This window comes from Octopus bimaculoides, chromosome 9 (genome assembly GCF_001194135.2).
Source record: "Octopus bimaculoides isolate UCB-OBI-ISO-001 chromosome 9, ASM119413v2, whole genome shotgun sequence".
Taxonomy (NCBI): Eukaryota; Metazoa; Mollusca; class Cephalopoda; order Octopoda; family Octopodidae; genus Octopus; species Octopus bimaculoides.
In genome coordinates, this window is record NC_068989.1 from 76,660,137 (window position 1) to 76,667,191 (window position 7,055).

The window sequence follows — 7,055 nt, forward strand, 5'->3', positions numbered from 1 at the left end:
TATATAAATATATATATATAATGATAAATTAAATATAGAGATATTCAATCGACAACCCAATAATTTATATTACAATATTGCATTGAATACTATGAATACAATACATAACATAACAATATTATATACCATATGTAACTATAAAATCTATAGGTTTGTTACTATATATTATTCAATGTGATTCCAGCTTTGATTTTCACGTTTTATTTACAATCTTATAATAATATGACATACGATAATATAATATAATGAAATGATAGCATATTGAATGCCCATTCTGATTGAACTAGTACTTTTATGCATGAAACTATGCAATCTGCAGGTTCATGTAGTAGTGGTGACAGTTATGTTTTACAATTTACAACAGTAGTGAGATGGCTAAACTGTGTGCCTTAAGTACATTTGTATAGGTTCCAGAATGTTAAGTTTTGCAAACTGTATTCTGGACCAATCAGTGTGTAGTTTTACTGAATTATTTAATTTGATTGGTGTTTGGTTTGGGCGTCACGGTTTGTTCAACATGTCAAGGCACCCACATTTTGACCCTGGCCAAAGCAGTAATTTTTTGGCTAATTTTGGCTTCGATTTAAAAAAAAATAGGATGAATTTATATTAAATTCATTTGTTTCGTTCATTGCGCACCCATGACCGTTATTTGAAACGACCAATAAAACAGATCTATGTGCTTCAAATTTTATATTAGTTTTGATTGCATTGTCATTCCTTTCCCATTTCTAACAAAACTGTCCGATGAACGGGAACGTGAAACTCCGAGTTACAGTCTTTTGTTATATTTCTGCTGCTTTTAAATAAAGCATATTACTCTACATCTGGTATTTGAGTACTCTTTTTTCCACCTTGTTGCACATTTTATGTGCTTACTCCGGTATATATATATATATATATATATATGTATATATATATATATGCACACACATATAAGTGCATGATGGCAGTAAAATGTGGATATACGGGGCTAGCAAAATCCTTAGACGTAACAGCTTCCTTCGTTTCACCAGTTGCGTTGGTCGCCCGGAACGTAGTTTGTGCAAGACACTACCTGCTTCTTTTAATTTTTTAACCGCTTTCTCCATTGCGGGAAAATAAATGGGGGTTCTTCTGAGATGACATACATTGAAAGTATTTACTATGTGTCGATATGAGTAGTACCGGTTGTAATTCTTTATCCTTTAAATAAACTCGTATTCAGTCTGTGGAAGGGAAACATCAACAACAACAACCACAACCAACTCCACCACAGCAACAGCCACATTAGTGACAGTTCGCATCTATTCACTCTGTTTATTTAAGGTTCTTTTCTCTCTTAGAGTGTGTGCTGTTATGGATGCACTAACATATCGATATTTATATATACATCCCTTTTATACACATAGACAAATACATTTATATTAATGAATACGTTACAGAATGCGGAAAGTTGAAGGGTTTCTTAATTTAGAATTTTGCTTTTAATTAGGTTTTGTTTCTAACATTTAATCTATTTGCATATAAAGCAGCCGTTTTATATTCATTGTGAATAAATTTACTATGACTGCTGTGAAGGAAATTGTTGAATTCTAATGATAAAATGAAAAATCGATACTTTAAACTTCAATGACCATTTCTTTAACATTTTAATGTTCTAGGAATATCATCCGGAAATACGACTGGAAAATTTTGTTGCATACATTTTCTGTGAAAGGAATCATTTCGCAAAACGGTAAACAAGTTGTCTTCCAAAAATGCCTCAAACATATTAGATTTAGCGTGCTTTCTGTATACAGGACATGTTGGTATTTGTGCATAAATGTGTGCTTGTGTGTCTGTTTGCGTCTCTGTGTGTCTGTGTGTATGTGAATTTGTGTGTGAGTATATTATTGTGTGCGTAGAGAAGTCAACCCATCCTGAATTGTTATCTTGTAACTGTTTTAGGAATATTAAGCTCGTCAACATCTCGAAACATCATCACAGAATGTCTCTCTGTGATCTCGATTTCTAACAACTCGATTTTTTACAAGTTTCACATCTAGAACTTTTGAAAATCAAGATTCATTAAAATGACGAACCAGTGTCTTCAAGCTGAATTGTAGATTTTCTTCTAATATACTTTTTATCAATTAAATAAGAAAATAGTAAGAAACGAGAACTTCTAACAATCCGTAAAAGAAGAAAAAAAAACATGTTTAATAACCTTTATTGATTTCATACACAGAAGTTCATCATTTGAAGTTAATTGTTAGGTAATGCTATTAAACATTTTCCCTTTGTAAGAAGTTCTCTGTCTTCACCATTTTGTAATTTTACATTTTCATCGCAATGCTTCGAGCAAAGTACAACGTTATACTTTTTTATTATTTAAATGACAATAAAGCCCCTTTACATGTTTAAACAAAGTTTAATAATTTTTGCTGCATTTCAAATCTCTAGGTCTTTTAACAACACTACGAAGGTGACGATGACGACGACGACGACTACCACCGCCGCCGCCGCCACCACCGCCACAACCGCCGCCGCCGCCATCGCCGCCGACACCGTTTTAGTTGCCTGCAAGATCGTGATCGATAACAGAAACCTTCTCTTCTCCCTAAACCATTGAAATAGTGACACATATCAGCTGTGACAACAAGAGGGAGAGAAAGCTACACCAGCACTCGGATGATACTCGTCTTCCGCTGAATAGATCTGGTCCAGTAAAATGCAGTTCTTTCCTTAAAGATACAACGTTCCAACCGGTTCAGGAAGTGAACCCACGTCATTATGATCATGAGCTGAACGCCTTAGCCACAAGGCTACCCACCTTCCCACATCTATGCTACATAATAAAAAAAGATGTATCAGAGGAGATACTAGTAAAAGTTATAAATAAACATGCTAAGAATGTCTCTGTGATACTTTGTCTCAGGGAATATTTCATAAAAATAATTTTCCTCTGACCAAGGATCTTTTCGGAAGCGTCAAATTCTGACCTTTACTTCACAGGAGTTTACCCACAATCATTAGCTATATTGTAAAGGACAATGTATATGTATAATTTAGGCATAATTGGCACAATTACATTTTCTTGGACAGCTCGTCTAACAACTGTATTCGAGATATTGATTCAGTTTTGTACCAACAATTAATAATAGGTTTCAGCCAATTGAGGGATCCTATGCGTGAAAAGATAGCCTTCCCGAAACAGCAAACGAGATGTGTCTGAAAACATACTCTAATGTTCAGAATAGAAATGTCACTGTAGATAACGCAGTCCTAGATATATTATATGTAAAAATAATGAACAGCAGCACCAGCAACAAAAACAGGAAGAACAACAATTTGACTCTTTCAAATATTGCTCCAAAGCAATGAGCAACATATCTTTCGAAATATGAAGCCACACCGAAAACAATTCTAAAAAGAATAAAATAAAGCAGTGTGGAAATGTTCAAAAGGCACTATCTATTTCAAAAACATATTCCAATATATTATCATATATCTAACATAAACACGAAAGAAAAAAACCAAAAAAGAAAGACACTGAGACATAAACACACACACATATACAAACACACACACATATACAAACACACACACATATACAAACACACATACTTTCATAGAATTCAGGACTACAATACAAACTTCGGCTTACATAAAATGACTTTTCACTCAAACATTCATATAAAATCTTACTGACGTCAAAGGTCACAGCTTCTTGCTACGCTTTTGCCAGTAATATTTCCGCTTTGTGTCCACTGAAGATGATAAATATCCGCAAGTATAACTGAGTGTTTATATTGTTTGCTTGTTTATGTGTGCATGTATGTGTGTGTTCGTGCTCTAGATTGTGTAATATTTTTATCAGTAAATCTGTAAAAAAAACGTGAAAGTAAAATACGAAGAAATGAAAGTGAAAAGCTGGAATTAATGACAATAAAACAGGAAAGAAGTAAAAGCAATTCAAAGATAAAACTGCTGTCACATAGCGATGAGGGAACTAAGAAACAGCGATAACATATGAAGCCAATTGACAGCAATGAACATATTGGGATTTGCAAAAGGGATTGTGTGTGGTGTATTGAAGTAATCGCTTATTTGAAAACATTGATACTGGGACCAGCGAGGGGGTTGATTTTCAGGAGAAAAGGAAACAAATGCAGCAGCGAGACGGAAGTAAGGTTGGGTACGGTGGTGTTTGTGTGTTATGGAGCTACTGACGAATAGCTGTTTATAATACAGCTGTGTTCTCAGGGAGCCAATTGTAGGTTAGGGAAAATGTTGGGGGAAGTGACTGAAAACGATTGGAATATTGGCAGTTTCTGTAGGATAATGTTGTAGAAGAGAATAGATTGATGTAGATGGGAGGTAAATGAATGCGAACTTGGATGAGACTTTTAAAACAGTGATCGACATCGGAAGATATGCAAGCTTTACAATAAAACACTTCAGCGACACAAGATCCATTCTTCTGATTGACCTTCAACTGAACATCATAGAAGGAGTTTCAATCAATATGGGTTTGTACAGGAAAGTGTCTGGTGGATGCCTCTTCGTAAACTTCATGACTGTGACCGTTGTCAGAGCCCAAACAAGATACGTGCGTAGTACACGTACCGGTATCCTAGACAAATGCCGAAATAGAGGATACTGAATCATCCAAACCACGCTATTCCTCACATATGCTGGAATCAACGGACATCCAGTTTCTTTAGTTTACAAAATTCAGAGGCTCAGATGCAATCTTTTATAATCTATCTTTTACTTGTTTCAGTCAACAGACTACAGCTATGCAGGGGCATCACCTTGAAGAAGATCGAATCGAATGAATCGATCCCAGTATTAATTTTGTTAAAGCCTGGTTCTGAATCTAAGTTACGAAGACCTACGCAGAAGACCTACCAGTTGTCAAAATGTGATGGAGGACAAAGACGCAGAAGAACACACATAGATATACATACGACGGGCGTCTTTCAATTTCCGCCTACCAAATCCATTCACAAGTTTCTAGTCGGCCTTGTTTAAGACACTTGCACATGGTGTCACGCAGTAGGGCTGAATACAGAACCAAGTGGTTGCGTAACAAGCTTCTTACCACACAGTCACGCCTGTAGAGTAAAAATAAATAAATAAATAATAAAGTAAAAAACAAAGCAATCATCAACACCTGCTTCTTGAAGATAAGGCATTTCACTGGAAGAACTATCCTCAAAGAAGGACTCGACATATAATTAGCCTCCTCGGGACCTCTATTCAGATATAATTCCTTACAGAGACATCCATATATGCTGGTCAACTGCCCCATTCGCGACACAAACAAGTAATTTTATATTATGTAGTATACCAAGTATATTGTGCCAAATGGTAGCTGATATACTCTCTCTGTTCTTCCTTTGGAAGCATCTCTCAAAATATGGGAAGACCAGAGAGAGTATATCAGCTACCATTTTAGATAAGGAGCGAGGGTTAAGCAACTTAACGATAAAAAGAAGCCATTCTTATTTGAAGACACATCAACATCACTGGTCAATCATCGTTGGGACAATCGCTTGTATAAGCTGTCTACCACTGCCAGAGACATTACTAATATTGCTGTTGTTGCTACTGCTGCCGCTGGTGGTACTACTACTACTACTACTACTACTACTACTACTACTACTACTACTACTACTACTACTACTTTCTTCGAAATCATTGCCGATGTGAAGATGTTCGTCAATTGACCACCAGAAATGCACTTACTAGGGACCTTAGAAGTCCTTGTATTATGGAAGAATATGCTAATTTACCTGGCACTACAATATCAATATAGTGGGGCTTTTCAGGAAACGGATTAACTGGACCGTTCTTATTAGGCGGTATTGTAACAGATCCCATTTACTTGAACTTTCTACGACAACCTGCCATGTAAGGCATTCAAGAGGACTTGAATACCATAATAATGTAAGGGTCTACCATCAGAGAATTTGTCAAAGAGATGGATTGGACGAAGGTGTGCTGTAGAATACCCTCCTCATTCACCGGACATAACACCACGAGACTTAATTGTCTGAGGATACTTAAGAGATAAAGTTTACGGTGTAATGCCGGCAACATTCGACGAATTGAGGGCAGCCATTGAACGAGAATGTGCACAATATCGAACGAAATGTTTCCAGCGGTTTCTGCACCGGAATGGTTATTAGTTTGAAAGGAGACATTCATAAAAATTAAATTCTGCTTGTACGTTCTATTACGTTTATAAAATGAAATATATTTTAGTAAACACTGACTTGAGGCAAGGCACATTCAGTGTGTGTACAACCTTTTTGGAACACCATTTTTACATATACATACATACATGCATACATACATACATACATACATAGATACATGCATATTGGCGAGTGTGTACCCAGTATTTGTGTGAGACTATACTCATGTTTTGTCGTTGCAATGTAGCGAAAGTTTCCAAAATATAATATAAAAATGAAATATTTATTTAAAACAAGATATGAGAGCAATAATCGTCACGACTACATTACTGCTTTACTTAGCCATTATGTGTGAAGTATTAAGTAAACAAATATAAGCCGACATTTTCCTAAAGTTATTACTAGCTATTCTTTATCTTCTGAGAATGTATTTTTGTGTGAAGACAATTTGCTTGTATAAAATAGCTGAGAATAGCAATCAGGAAAGATGTGAAACTTACAAAGTTGATAGATCGTGTTACGTTAAAAATATTGTATAATCAAAGTTGACAAGTATATAGTTTGCGCAAGTTTTAAAAAGACTATAGAACCAATGAAAGTTCAAAAGTCTTTGTTCAGATAGAAAACTTCAGTGACGTAATAAAGCTGCCAATAAGGAAGTTAGATTGTTTCTTTTCTTAGCTGAAGGGTAATATAGGATCTCTCGTATTTGATTGTTGCGTACTAGCATGGTAGGTATAACAACTCGGCATAAACTTGGCTCCATAGTTTCTGTGTTGTCTCAAGTAATATATTTCTCTTCGGTTGCTAGATCAGATCTGTTGGCAGTCTTTTTTTTATCAAAGTATTCACTCTTACTGAAGTCTGTGCTTGTGTTTGGCGTCGTCG